At 45.2% G+C, this 12,659-nt stretch overlaps 11 pseudogenes; all 11 read left to right on the top strand.

Annotated features, from left to right (window-relative positions):
• Positions 1-547: 547 nt before the first annotated feature.
• Positions 548-666, top strand: LOC148255388 (5S ribosomal RNA; annotated as a pseudogene).
• A 528-nt stretch (positions 667-1,194) lies between these two features.
• LOC148255387 (5S ribosomal RNA) lies at positions 1,195-1,313 on the top strand (annotated as a pseudogene).
• Positions 1,314-2,169: 856 nt separating this feature from the next.
• Positions 2,170-2,288, top strand: LOC148255386 (5S ribosomal RNA; annotated as a pseudogene).
• A 205-nt stretch (positions 2,289-2,493) lies between these two features.
• LOC148255385 (5S ribosomal RNA) lies at positions 2,494-2,612 on the top strand (annotated as a pseudogene).
• An 850-nt stretch (positions 2,613-3,462) lies between these two features.
• Positions 3,463-3,581, top strand: LOC148255384 (5S ribosomal RNA; annotated as a pseudogene).
• Positions 3,582-3,786: 205 nt separating this feature from the next.
• Positions 3,787-3,904, top strand: LOC148255383 (5S ribosomal RNA; annotated as a pseudogene).
• A 2,803-nt stretch (positions 3,905-6,707) lies between these two features.
• LOC148255382 (5S ribosomal RNA) lies at positions 6,708-6,826 on the top strand (annotated as a pseudogene).
• Positions 6,827-7,357: 531 nt separating this feature from the next.
• On the top strand, positions 7,358-7,476 carry LOC148255381 (5S ribosomal RNA; annotated as a pseudogene).
• A 1,176-nt stretch (positions 7,477-8,652) lies between these two features.
• On the top strand, positions 8,653-8,771 carry LOC148255380 (5S ribosomal RNA; annotated as a pseudogene).
• A 1,177-nt stretch (positions 8,772-9,948) lies between these two features.
• On the top strand, positions 9,949-10,066 carry LOC148255379 (5S ribosomal RNA; annotated as a pseudogene).
• Positions 10,067-11,563: 1,497 nt separating this feature from the next.
• Positions 11,564-11,682, top strand: LOC148255378 (5S ribosomal RNA; annotated as a pseudogene).
• Positions 11,683-12,659: the final 977 nt, after the last annotated feature.

The raw sequence follows: 12,659 nt of genomic DNA, 5'->3' as shown, positions 1-12,659 counted from the left end.
AGTCGTGTTGCACCCATTTTTTTGCAAATAGGTCGCTCGACGCTACGTGCAACTGGAACTATGGTTCGCTGGTTTATTCACAAATGTGAGTCACGGCGCTGAGGCATTTTACTTGATATTAGAAGGAGAAAGAGAGGTGGAGTGTGCACGCACAAGGAAACAAATGACGAGACGGTGGAGGGAAGGAGATGGAGTGTATGTATTTGCAGCGCAAAATTAAACAGGTGCCATTATACCATCACTAATTCGACGGATCCATTCAAAACTCCGAAGTTAAATGTGCTTGGAAGAGCGTAGTCCTAGCAGTGGCGACCTCCTAGGAAGTCCTCGTGTTGCACCTATTTCTTTTCAGATGGGGCGTTCGACGTTAAGAGCGATTGGAACTATGTTTTGCTGGTTTATTCGTAAATATAAGTCAAGTCACCGGAGTATTTATCTTGATATTAGAACGAGAAGTAAAGGTGCAATGTGCAAGCACAAGGAAACAAATGACGGGAGGGGGGAGGGAAGGAGAAAGAGTGTATCTATTTACAGCACGGAATGAAATAGGTGCGATCAGACCAGCACTAATGCACCAGATCCCATCAGAACTCCCCAGTTAAATGTATTTGGGTGAGTGTAGTACTAGGATGGGTGACCTCCTAGGAAGTCCTCGTGTTGCACCCATTTTTTAGCTAATGGGTCCTTCGACTTTATGCGCGACTGGAACTATAGTCCGCTGGTTTATTCACAAATGTGAGTCACGACGCCGAGGCATTTTACTTGATATTAGAACGTAATGGAGAGGTGCAGTGTGCACGCACAAGGAAACAAATGACGGGAGGGGGGAGGGAAGGAGAAGGACTGTATGTATTTGCAGTGCGGAATGAAACAGGTTCCATCATACCATGACTAATTCATCGGATCCCATCAGAAATCCGCAGTTAAATGTTCTTGAGCGAGTGTGGTATTAGCAGTGGTGACCTCTTGGGAAGTCTTCGTGTTGCACCTATTTTTTTTAGATGCGGCGTTCGACGTTACATGCGCTGGAACAATGTTCTGTTGGTTTATTCACAAATGTGCGTCAAGGTGCAGGGGTATTTTTCTTGATATTAGAACGAGAATGAGAGGTGCAGTGTGCATGCACAAGGAAACAAATGATGGGAGGGGGAGAGAAAGAGAAAGAATGTATTTATTTGCAACGCAGAATGAAAGAAGTGCGATCATACCAGCACTAATACACCGTATCCCATAAGAACTTCGCAGTTAAGTATGCTTGGGCGAGATTAGTACTAAGATGGGTGACTTCATAGGAAGTCCTCTTGTTGCACTTACTTTTTTACAGATGGGTCACTCGACGTTGCGCGCAAGTGGAACAATGGTCCGCTAGTTTATTCGCAAATGTGAGTCACGGCACCGGGGCATTTTACTTGATATTAGAACGAGAAGTATAGATGCAGTGTGCACGCACACGGAAACAAATGATGGGAGGGGGGATGGAAGGAGAAAGAGTGTATGTATTTGCAGCGCGAATTGAAAGATGTGCGATCATACTAGCACCAATACATCGGATCCCATCAAAACTCAGCAGTTAATTGTGCTTGGGCAAGAGTTGTACTAGGATGGGTGATCTCTTGGGAAGTACTCGTGTAGCACCCTTCTTTTTCGTAGATGGGTCGTTCGATGTTACGCGCGACTCGAACTATGATCCGCTGGTTAATTCGCAAATGTGAGTCACGACACCGAGGTATTTTACTCGATATTAGAACAAGAAGGAGAGGTGCAGTGTGCACGCACAAGGAAACAAATGATGGGAGGGGAGAGGGAAGGAGAAGGAGTGTATGTATTTGCAGCGCATAATGAAATATGATTGATCATACCTGCACTAATGCACTTGATCCTATCAGAACTATGCTGTTAAGTGTTATTGGGCGAGAGTAGTACTAGGATGGGTGACCTCCTAGTAAGTCCTCATGTTGCGCCAATATTTTTGCAGATGGGTCGTTCGACGCTACGCGTGACTGGAAGTATGGTCCGCTGGTTTAATCGCAAATGTAAGTCACGGCAGTGTGGCATTTTACTTGATATTAGAATCAGAAGGAGAGGTGCAGTATGTACGAACAAAGAAACAAATGATGGGAGGGGGAGGGGAGGAGAAGGAGTGTATGTATTTGCAACGCGGAATGAAATAGGTGCGATCATACCAGCACTAATGCATCAGATCCCATCAGAACTCCGCATTTAAATGTGTTTGGGCGATAGTAGTAGTAGGATGGGTGACCTCTTGGGAAGTACTCGTATTGCACCCATTTTTTTACAAATGGGTAGTTTGATGTTACGCGCGACTCGAGCTATGGTCTGCTTGTTTATTTGTAAATGTGAGTCACGATGCCGGGGTATTTTACTTGAAATTAAAAAGAGAAGAAGAGGTGCAGTGTTCACACACAAGGAAACAAGTGACGGGAGGGGGAGGGAAGGAGAATGAGTGTATGTATTTGCAGCGCAGAATGAAATATGTGTGATCATACCAGCATTAATGCACCGGATCCCATCAGAACTCCGCTATAAAGTGTGCTTGGGCGAGAGTAGTTCTAGGATGGGTGACCTCCTGGGAAGTCCTCGTGTTGCACAAATTTTTTTGCAGATGGGTCGTTCGACGCTACGCGCGACTGAAACTATGGTCCGCTGGTTTATTCGTAAAAATGAGTCACGGCACCTGGGCATTCTACTTGATATTAGAACGAGAAGGAGAGGTGTAGTATACATGCACAAGGAAACAAATGATGGGAGGGGGAGGGAAGGAGAAGGAGTGTATGTATTTGCAGCGCAGAATGTAACAAATGCGATCATACTAGCACTAATGCAACGGATCCCATCAGAACTAATTTACGTATGCTTGGGCGAGAGTAGTATCAGGGTGGGTGACCACCTCGGAAGTACTCGTATTGCACCCATTTTTTTGCAGATGGGTCGCTCGATGTTACGTGCGACTGGAACGATGGTCTGCTGGTTTATTCGCAAATGTGAGTCACGGCGCTGAGCCATTTTACTTGATATTAGAAGGAGAAGGAGAGGTGCAGTGTGCATGCACAAGGAAACAAATGACGGGATGGTTGATGGAAGGAGAAGGAGTGTATATATTTGTAACGCATAATGAAATCGGTGCCATAATACCATCACTAATTCACCGGATCACATCAGAACTCCGCAGTTAAATGTGCTTGAGCGAGTGTAGTACTAGGAGTAGTGACCTCCTGGGAAGTCCTCGTGTTGCACCTATTTTTTTCAGATGGGGCGTTCGAAGTTACGCACGACTGAAACTATGTTTCGTTGGTTTATTCGCAAATGTAATTTAAGGCATGGGGTATTTTACTTGATATTAGAACGAGAAGTAGAGGTGCAGTGTGCACGCACAAGGAAACAAATGACGAGAGGGGGGACAGAAGGAGAAGGAGTGTATGTATTTGCAGTGCAGAATGAAACAAGTGCGATCATACCAGCACCAATGCACCGGATCCCATCAGAACTCCGTAGTTATGTGTGCTTGGGCGAGAGTAGTAGTAGGATGGGTGACCTCCTAGGTAGTACTCGTGTTGTATCCATTTTTTTGTAGATAGGTTGTTCGACGTTACGCGTGACTCGAACTATGGTCCGCTGGTTTATTCGTAAATGTGAGTCACGCCGCCGAGACATTTTACTTGATATTAGAACGAGAATGAGAGGTGCAATGTGCACGCACAAGGAAAACAATGATAGAATGGGGAGGTGATGAGAAGGAGTGTATGTATTTGCAGTGCGGAATCATACAGGTGCGATCATACCAGCATTAATGCACTGGACCCCATCAGAACTCCGCAGTTATGTGTGCTTGGGCGACAGTAGTACTAGGATGCGTGACCTCCTGGGAATAGTCATGTTGCACCCATTTTTTTGCAGATGGGTCGTTCGACGATACGCGCGACTGGAATTATGGTCCGCTGGTTTATTCGCAAATGTGAGTCATGTCGCCAGGGCATTTTACTTGATATTAGAACGAGAAAGAGAGGTGCAGTGTGAAAGTACAAGGAAATAAATGACGGGAGGAGGGAGGGATAGAGAATGAGTGTATGTATTTACAGTGCAGAATAAAATAGGTACGATCATACAAGCACTAATGCATCGGATCCCATCGAAACTTCGCAGTTAATTGTGCTTGGGCGAGAGTTGTACTCGGATGGGTGACCTCCTGAGAAATACTTGTGTTGCACCCATTTTTTTGCAAATGAGTCGTTTGACGTTACGCATGAGTGGAATTATGGTCCGCTGGTTTATTCGCAAATGTGAATCACAGTGCCGGGGTATTTTTTTTATATTAGAACGAGAAGGAGAGGTGTAGTGTGCACGCACAAGGAAAGAAATTACAGGAGGGGGGAGGGAAGGAGAAGGAGTGTATGTATTTGCAACGTAGAAAAAAACAGGTGAGATCATACTAGGACAAATGTACGGGATCCCATCATAACTCCGCAATTAAGTGTGTTTGGTCGAGAGTAGCAATAGGATGGGTGACCTCCTGGGAAGTACTCGTGTTGCACTCATTTTTTTACAGATAGGTCGTTCGAAGTTACGCGCGACTGGAATTATGGTCCGCTGGTTTATTCGAAAATTTTAGTCACAGTGCCGGGGCATTTTACTTGATATTAGAACGAGAAGAAGAGGTGCAGTGTGCATGCACAAAGAAACAAATGACGGGAGGGGGGAGGGAAGGAGAAGGAGTGTATGTATTTGCAGCGTAAAATAAAATAAGTGTGATCATGCTAGGACTAATGCACCGGATCCCATCAGAACACCACAGTTAACTGTGTTTGGGAGAGAGTAGTACTAGGATGGGTGACCTCTTGGGAAGTACTCGTGTTGCACCCATTTTTTGCATATAGGTCGTTCGACGTAATGCGCGAGTAGAACTATGGTCCGCTTGTTTATTCGCAAATGTGAGTCATGGCATTGGAAAATTTTTTTTGATATTAGAACGAGAATGAGAGGTGCAAGGGGAACACACAAGGAAACAAATGACCGGGGGGGGGGGGGAGAGGGAAGGAGGAGTCTATGTATTTGCAATGCAGAATGAAATAGGTGCAATCATACCACCACTAATGCACCGATCCCATCAGAACTACGCATTAAAGTGTGCTTGGGCAAGAGTAGTACTAGAATGGGTGACCTCCTCAGATGTATTCGTGTTACACAGACTTTTTTGTAAATGGGTCGCTCGACGTTACGCGCGACTAGAACAATGGTCCGCTGATTTATTCACAAATGTGAGTCACGGCACCGGGACATTTTACTTGATATTAGAAGGAGAAAGAGAGGTGCAGTGTGCACGCACAAGGAAACAAATGACGGGAGGGGAGAGAGAAGGAGAACGAGTGTATGTATTTGCAGCGCAGATTGAAACAAGTGCCATTTTACCATTAGTAATTCACCGGATCCCATCAAAACTCCGCAGTTAATTGTGCTTGGGCGAGTGTAGTACTAGGAGTGGTGACCTCCTGAGATGTCATCGTGCTGCACCTATTTTTTTTAGGTGAGGCATTCGACGTTGCGCACGATTGGAACTTTGGTCCACTGGCTTATTCGCAAATGTGATTCAAGGCGCTGGTGTATTTTACTTGATATTCGAAAGAGAAGCAGAGATTCAGTGTGCACGCACAAGGAAACAAATGACGGGAGGGGGGAGGGAAGGAGAAGGAGTGTATGTATTTGCAGCATGGAATGAAACAGGTGCCATCATACCATCACTAATTCACTGGATCCCATCATAACTCTGCAGTTAAATGCGCTTCGGCGAGTGTAGTACTAGGAGTGGTGACCTCCTGGGAAGTCCTTGTGTTTTATATATTTTTTTCAGATGGGGCGTTCGACGTTAAGTGCTACTGAAACTATGGTCTGGTGGTTATTCACAAATGTGAGACACGACGCCGAGGCATTTTACTTGATATTAGAACGAGGAAGAGAGGTGCAGTGTGCACGCACAAGGAAACAAATGACAGGAGGGTGGAGGGAAGGAGAAGGTGTGTATGTATTTGTAGCGCGGAATGAAACAGGTGCGATCATACCAACACTAATGCACCGAATACCATCAGAACTCTGCAGTTTTATGTGTTTGGGCGAGAGTAATACGAAGATGGGTGACCTCTTGGGAGGTACTCGTGTTGCACCCATTGTTTTGCAGATGGGTCGTTCGAGGTTACGCGCGACTGGAACTATGGTCCGGTGGTTTATTCGTAAATGTGAGTCACGGTGCCGAGAAATTTTACTTGATATTAAAATGAGAAGGATAGTTGGAGTGTGCACGCACAAGGAAACAAATGACTGGAGGGGGTAGGGAAGGAGAAAGAGTGTATGTATTTGCAGCGCATAATGAAATAGGTGCCATTATACCATCAGTAATTCACCGGATCCTATCAGAACTACATAGTTAAGTGTGCTTGGGTTAGAGTAGTATTAGGATGGGTGACCTCCTGGGAAGTACTCATGTTGCACCCATTTTTTTTACAGATGGTTTGTTCGACGTTACGCACGACTGGAACTATGATCCGCTGGTTTATTCACAAATGTGAGTCAAGGCGCCGGTGTATTTACTTGATATTAGAAAGAGAAGCAGAGGTTCAGTGTGCATGCACAAGGAAACAAATGACGGAAGGGGGGAGAGAAGGAGAATGAGTGTATATATTTGCACCGCGGAATAAAACAGGTACAATCATACCAGCACTAATTCAACGGATCCCATCAGAACTCCGTAGTTTAGTGTCCTTGGGCGAGAGTAGTATTAGGATGGGCGACCTCTTTGGAAGTACTCGTGTTGCACCCATTATTTTATAGATGGGTCGTTCGATGTTACGCACGACTGGAACTATGATCCGCTGGTTTATTCGCAATTGTGAGTCACGGTGCCGATGCATTTTACTTAATATTAGAACGAGAAGAAGAGGTGCAGTGTACACGCACAAGGAAACAAATGACAAGAGGTGGGAGGGAATGAGAAGGAGTGTATGTATTTGCAGCGCGGAATGAAACATGTGCGATTATACCAGCACTAATTCACCGGATCCCATCTTAACTCTGCATTTAAGTCTGCTTGGGCGAGAGTAGTACTAGGATGTGTGACCTCCTCGGAAGTACTCATGTTGCATCCATTTTTTTGCAGATGGGTCGCTCGACGTTACGTGCGACTCGAACTATGGTTCGCTTGTTTATTAGAAAATGTGAGTCACGACACCGGAGCATTTTACTTGATATTAGAACGAGAAGGAGAGCTGCAGTATCCACGCACAATGAATCAAATGACCAGAGGGGGGAGGGAAGGAGAATGAGTGTATGTATTTGCATCGCAGAATGACACAGGTGACATTATACCAGCACTAATGCACCGGATCCCATCAGAACTCCGCAATTAAGTGTTCTTGGGCGAGAGTAGTACTAGAATGGGTGACCTCTTAGGAAGTCCTCGTGTTGCACCTATTTTTTTACTGATGGGTCGTTCGACGTTATACGCGACTGGAACTATGGTCCGCTGGTTTATTCACAAATATTAATCACGGAGCGGGGTCATTTTACTTGATATTAGAACGAGAATGAGATGTGCAGTGTGCACGCACAAGGAAACAAATAACGGGAGGAGGGAGGGATAGAGAAGGAGTGTATGTATTTGCATCGCAGAATGAAACAGGTGCCACTATACCATCAATAATTCACGGGATCCCATCCTAACTTCGTAATTAAATTTTCTTTAGCGAGTGTAGTACTAGAAGTGGTGACCTCCTAGGAAGTCCATGTGTTGCACCTATTTTTTTCATATGGGGCGTTCGACATTACACGCGACTAGAACTATGGTCCACTAGTTTATTCACAAATGTGAGTCACAGCACCAAGACATTTTACTTGATATTAGAACGAGAAGCAGAGGTGTAGTGTACACGCACAAGGAAACAAATGACGGGAGGGGGGAGGGAAGGAGAAGAAGTGTATGTATTTGTAGCGCAGAATGAAACAGGTGCCATTATACCGTCACTAATTCACCAGATCCCATCAGAACTCCGTAGTTAAATATGCTTGGGCGAGTGTAGTACTAAGAGTTGTGACCTCCTGGGAAGTCCTCGTGTTGCACCCATTTTTTTGCAGATGGGTCGTTCGACGTTACGCACGTCTAAAACTATGGTCCGCTGGTTTTTTCTCAAATGTGAGTGAGGACACCGTAGCGTTTTACTTGATATTAGAACGAGAAGGAGAGGTGCAGTGTGTACGCACAAGGAAACAAATAACGGAAGGGGGGAGGGAAAGAGGAGTGTATGTATTCGAAACGTGGAATGAAACAGATGCCATTATACCATCAATAATTCATCGGATCCCATCAGAACTCCGTAGTTAAGTGTTTTTGGCCAAGAATCGTACTAGGATGGGTGACCTCTAGGGAAGTCCTCGTGTTTCACCCATTTTTTGCAGATTGGTCGTTCGACGTTACGCGCAACCTGAACTATGGTCCACTTGTTTATTCGCAAATGAGAGTCATAGCGCCGGGGCATTTTACTTGATATTAGAATGAGAAGGAGAGGTGTAGTGTGCAGGCACAAGGAAACAAATGACGGGAGGGGGGAGTGAAGGAGAAGGAGCGTATGTATTTGCAACGCAGAATAATAAAGGTGCGATCATACCAGCAGTAATGCACCGGATCCCTTTAGAACTCTGCAGTTAAGTGTGCTTGGGCGAGAGTAGTACTAGGATGGGTGACCTCCTGGGAAATACTCATGTTGCACCCATTTTTTTACAGATGGGTCGTTTGACGTTACGCGCAACTGAAACTATGATCCGATGGTTTATTCGCAAATGTGAGTCACGGCTCCGATGCATTTTACTTGAATAATAACGAGAAGGAGAGGTGCAGTGCGCACACACAAGGAAACAAATGATGGGAGGGGGGGAGGGAATGAGAAGGAGTGTATGTATTTGCAGTGCGGAATGAAACAGGTGCGATCATACCAGCACTAATGCACCAAATCCCATCAGAACTCCGCATTTAAGTTTGCTTGGGCGAGAGTAGTTTTAGGATGGGTGACCTCCTCGGAAGTATTAGTGTTGCACCCATTTTTTTGAAGATGGGTCGCTCGATGTTACTCGCGACTGGAACTATGGTCCGCTAGTTTATTCGTAAATATGAGTCACGGCACCGGGACATTTTACTTGATATTAGAATGAAAAGCAAAGGTACAGTGTGCACACACAAGGAAACAAATGACTGGAGGGGGGAGAGAAGGAGAAAGAGTGTATGTAATTGCAACAGAGAATTAAACAGGTTCCATTATACCATTACTAATTTACTAGATCCCATCAGAACTTCGCAGTTAAATGTGCTTGGGCGAGTGTAATATTAAGAGTGGTGACCTCCTGGGAAGTCCTCGTCTTGCACCTATTTTTTTCAGATGGAGTGTTCGACGTTTCGCGTGACTGGAATTATGCTCTGCTTGTTTATTCGCAAATGTGACACGGTACCGGGGCATTTTACTTGATATTAGAACGAGAAGAAGAGGTGCAGTGTGCACCCACAAGGAAACAAATGACAGGAGGGGGGAGGGAAGGAAAAGGAGTGTAGGTATTTACATCGCATAATGAAACATGTGCCATTATACCATCACTAATTCACCGGATCCCATCAGAATTCTGCAGTTAACTGTGTTTGGGCGAGTGTTGTACTAGGAGTGATGGCCTCCTGGGAAGTCCTAGTGTTGCACCTATTTTTTTCAGATGGGGCGTTCGACTTTACGCGCGACTAGAACTATGGTCTGCTGGTTTATTCGCAAATGTGAGTCACGATGATGGAGCATTTTACTTGATATTAGAACGAGAAGGAGAGGTGCAGTGTGCATGCACAAGGAAACAAATAACAAGAGGGGGGAGGAAAGGAGAAGGAGTGTATGTATTTGCAGTGCAGAATGAAATAGGTGTAATTATACCATCACTAATTCACTGGATCCCGTCAGAACTCCGCAGTTAAGTGTGCTTGGGCGAGAGAAGTACTAGGATGGGTAACCTTATAGGAATCCTCGTGTTGCACAAGTTTTTTTACAGATGGGTCGTTCGACGTTACGTGCGACTGGAACTATGGTCCGTTGGTTTATTCGCAAATGTGAGTCACGGCGCCGGAGCATTTTACTTGATATTAGAACGAGAATGAGAGGTGCAGTGTGCAGAAACAAATGATGGGAGGGGGGAAAGAGGGAGAATGAGTGTATGTATTTGCAGCACGGAATGAAACCGATGCCATTAGAGCATTACTAATTCACTGGATCCCATTAGAACTCCACAATTAAGTGTGTTTGGGCGAGTGTAGTACTAGGAGTGGTGACCTCTTGGGAAGTCTTTGTATTGTACCTATTTTTTTCAGATGGGTAGTTCTACATTACGTGTGACTGGAACTACGTTCCGCTGGTTTATTCGTAAATGTGAGTCACAGTGCCGGGGTATTTTATTTGATATTAGAATAAGAAGGAGAGGTGCAGTGTGCACGTACAAGGAAACAAATGACGGAAGGGGGGAGGGAAAGAGAAGGAGTGCATGTATTTGCAGTACAGAATGAAACAGGTGCCATCATATCAGCACTAATGCACCGGATCCCATCTGAACTCCGCAGTTAAGAGTGCTTGGGTGAGAGTAGTACTAGGATTTGTGACCTCCTGGAAAGTCCTCCTAATGGACCCATTTTTTTACAGATGGGTCGTTTGACGTTACGTGCGAGTGGAACTATGGTCTGCTGGTTTATTCGCCAATGTGAGTCATGACGCCGAAGCATTTTACTTGATATTAGAACGAGAAAGAGAGGTGCAGTGTGCACACACAAGGAAACAAATGACGGGAGGGCAGAGGGAAGGAGAAGGAGTGTATGTATTTGAAGCGCGGAATGAATTAGGTGCCATCATACCGTCACTAATTCACCGGATCCCATCAGAACTCTGCAGTTAAATGTGCTTGGGTGAGTGTAGTGCTAGGAGTGATGATCTCCTGGGAAGTCCTCGTGTTGCACCCATATTTTTACAGATGGGTCGTTCGATGTTACGCACGACTGGAATTATTTTTCACGGGTTTATTCGTAATTGTGAGTCACGACGATGGGGTATTTTACTTGATATTAGAACGAGAATTAGAGGTGCAGTGTGCACAGCCAAGGAAACAAATGATGGGAGGGGGGAGGGAAGGAGAAGGAGTTTATGTATTTACAGCGCAGAATGAAACAGGTGCGATCATACTAGCACTAATTGACTAGATCCCAACAGAACTCCACAGTTAAGTGTGCTTGGGCAATAGTAGCACTAGGATGGGTGACCTACTTCGAAGTACTCGTGCTGCACCCATTTTTTTGCAGATGGGTCGTTCGATGTTACGCGCGATTGGAACTTTGGTCCGCTAGTTTATTCACAAATGTGAGTCACGGCGCCGGGGCATTTTACTTGATATTAGAACATGAAGGAGGGGTGCAGTATGCACGCACAAAGAAACAAATGATGGGAGGGGGGAGGGAATTAGAAGGAGTGTATGTATTTGAAGTGCAGAATGAAACAAGTGTGATCATACCAGCACTAATGCACAGGATCCCATCAGAACTCTATAGTTAAGTGTGCTTAGGCGAAAGTAGTACTAGGATGGGTGACCTCCTCGGAAGTACTCGTGTTGTACCCATTTTTTTGTAGATGGGTCGCTCGATGTTACGCACGACTGGAACTATGGTCCGCTGGTTTATTCGTAAATGTGAGTCACGGCGCTGGGGCATTTTACTTGATATTAGAACGAGAAGCAGAGGTGCAGTGTGCACGCACAAGGAAACAAATGACGGAAGGGGAGAGGGAACGAGAAGGAGTATGTATTTTCAGCGTAGAATTAGACAGGTGCGATCATACCAGCACTAATGCTCCGGATCAAATCAGAACTTCGCAGTTAAGTGTGCTTGTACGAGAGTAGTACTAGGACGGGTGACCTTCTAGGAAGTAATCGTTTTGCATAAATATTTTTCAGATGGGGTGTTCGTCGTTACGCGCGACTGGAACTATGTTCGGCTGTTTTATTCGCAAATATGAGTTAAGGCACCGGGGCATTTTACTTGATATTAGAACAAGAAGTAGATGCGCAGTGTGCACGCATATGGAAACAAATGACGTGAAGGGGGTGGGAAGGAGAAGGAGTGTATGTATTTGCAGCGCGAAATAAAACTGTTACGATCATACCAGCACTAATGCACCGGATCCCATCAGAACTCTATAGCTAAGTGTGCTTTGGCGAGAGTAGTACCAGAATCGGTGACCTTCTGGGAAGTCCTCATGTTGCACCCATTCTTTTACAGATGGGTCGTTCGTCGTTACGCGAGACTGGAACTATGGTCTGCTGGTTTATTCGCAAATGTGAGTCACAGCACCGGGGCATTTTACTTGATATTAAAACGAAAAAGAGAGGTGGAGTATGCACGCAGAAGGAAACAACTGACGGGAAGGGGGAAAAAAGGAGGAGTATATGTATTTGCAGCGCGTAATGAAACAGGTGCCATTATACCATCACTAATTCACCAGATCCCATCAAAACTCCGCAGTTATGTGTGCTTGGGCGGGAGTAGTACTAGGATGGGTGACCTCCTTGGAAGTACTCGTGTTGCACCCATTTTTTTA

This window comes from Carica papaya, chromosome 5, assembly GCF_054855325.1.
Source record: "Carica papaya isolate Zhongbai chromosome 5, ASM5485532v1, whole genome shotgun sequence".
In the NCBI taxonomy this organism is placed as follows: Eukaryota; Viridiplantae; Streptophyta; class Magnoliopsida; order Brassicales; family Caricaceae; genus Carica; species Carica papaya.
This window is presented reverse-complemented; position numbering and strand designations above follow the sequence as displayed.